The 1,831-nt window shown below is 45.2% G+C and overlaps 1 protein-coding gene across 5 annotated transcripts in view; it reads right to left on the reverse strand.

Moving 5' to 3' along the window:
- Positions 1-1,831, reverse strand: part of LOC106878768 (irregular chiasm C-roughest protein) — a 177,553-nt gene that overhangs the window by 75,114 nt on the left and 100,608 nt on the right. The gene's annotated exons all lie outside the window — the stretch shown is intronic.

A 1,831-nucleotide genomic window follows, 5' to 3' on the forward strand; every position in this document is an offset into this window, starting at 1 on the left:
ATGTGTGTGTGTGTGTATATATATATATATATATATATATATATATATATATATATAGGGAAACAGTTTGCTTAGATGAGATACAGTTCAGTTTTATGCCAGATAGAAGCACCACTGATGCTATATTCCTGGTATGGGAACTGAAGGAGAAATACCTAGCCAAAGATAAATCCCTATACTTGGCTTTTGTGTAATTGGAAAAAGCCGTTGATAGGGTCCCCTGATCCCTTATCTAGTGGGCGATGTGGAAACTGTGGATTGACAAATGGTTAATAAGGGTTGTACAGACCCTATACAGAGATGCCGTTAGTAAGGTTAGGGTTGGCAATGAGTATAGTAAAGAATTCCGGGTAGATGTAGGGGTTCACCAAGGATCAGCCCTCACCCCCCTTTTATTCCTCATAGCCCTCCAGGCAATAACTGAGGAATTCAAGACAGGTTGCCCCTGGGACCTCCTCTATGCTGATGACCTGGCCTTCATAGCAGAATCACTACTAGAACTAGAGAAGAAATTTCAGGTGTGGAAACAAGGTTTAGAATCAAAGGGCCTTAGAGTCAATGTTGTATACACCAGAATTTTAGTAAGTAGGAAGGTGAACACATCATGCACCCCTTCAGGTAGGTGGCCTTGTTCAATCTGTAGATAAGGTGTAGGTAGAAACTCCGTAAGATGTACCCAGTGTAAGCTATGGACACATAAGAGGTGCAGCAACATCAAAGGAAGGCTAATTGGGAAGGTAGCTTTCATGTGTGGCAGATGCACAGGAGCAATAGACACCACAGATGCTAAGAAAACAGATTCCATCACATGCCAGGGGGAGAAACTAGAAGTAGTTGATAGCTTCCACTACCTAGGTGACCAAGTCTGTAGTGTGGGGGGATGCTCACAGAGTGTTGTCACTAGAATAAGAATAGTCTGGGCAAAGTTCAGAAAGTTTCTACCTCTACTGGTGACAAAGGGCCTCTCGCTCAGAGTGGAAGGTAGATTGTATGATGCATGTGTGTGAACTGCTATGCTTCACAGCAGTGAAACATGCGCCGTGACTGCTGAAGACATGCATAGGCTCGAAAGAAATGAAGCTAGCATGATCTACTGGGTGTGTAATGTCAGTGTGCACACACGACAGAGTGTAAGTGCCCTGATAGAAATGTTGGACATAAGAAGCCTCCAATGTGGCGTGCAATACAGACGTTTGCATTGGTATGGTCATGTACTACGGATGGACGAGGAGAGCTGTGTGAAGAAGTGCCACTCCCAAACAGTGGAAGGAATCCGGGGTGGAGGGAGACCCATGAAGACATGGGATGAGGTGGTGAAGCATGACCTTCAAACGTTGGGCCTCACAGAGGCAATGACAAAAGACCGAGACCTCTGGAGATATGCTGTGATTGAGAAGACCCGGCAAATAAAGTGTGTTCACAGCTGTAACCTACAGCAATATCACATAACCAGCCCATTTAAAAAGTACCTTGGATCGTAGGGTGATGTGCCATGCTTGAGGAGATCTATTGAGTCAAGTACACCGAAATCAAATGGAAATTGTAGTTGTGATCTCCATGCTGGTGACATGTAAAAAGCACCAACCGAATGTGGTCGTTGCCAGCCCACTCTGCCCCCTGTGCTGATGGCACACAAAGCGCACCCACTACACTCTCGGAGTGGTTGGTGTTAGGAAGGGCATCCAGCTGTAGAAACACTGCCAGATCAGACTGGAGCCCGGTGCAGCCTCCTAGCTTCCCAAACCCCAGTTGAACCATCCAGCCCATGCCAGCATGGAAAACGGATGTTAAACGATGATGATGATGATAATGATATATATATATATATATA

This window comes from Octopus bimaculoides, chromosome 5 (assembly GCF_001194135.2).
Source record: "Octopus bimaculoides isolate UCB-OBI-ISO-001 chromosome 5, ASM119413v2, whole genome shotgun sequence".
NCBI lineage: Eukaryota > Metazoa > Mollusca > Cephalopoda > Octopoda > Octopodidae > Octopus > Octopus bimaculoides.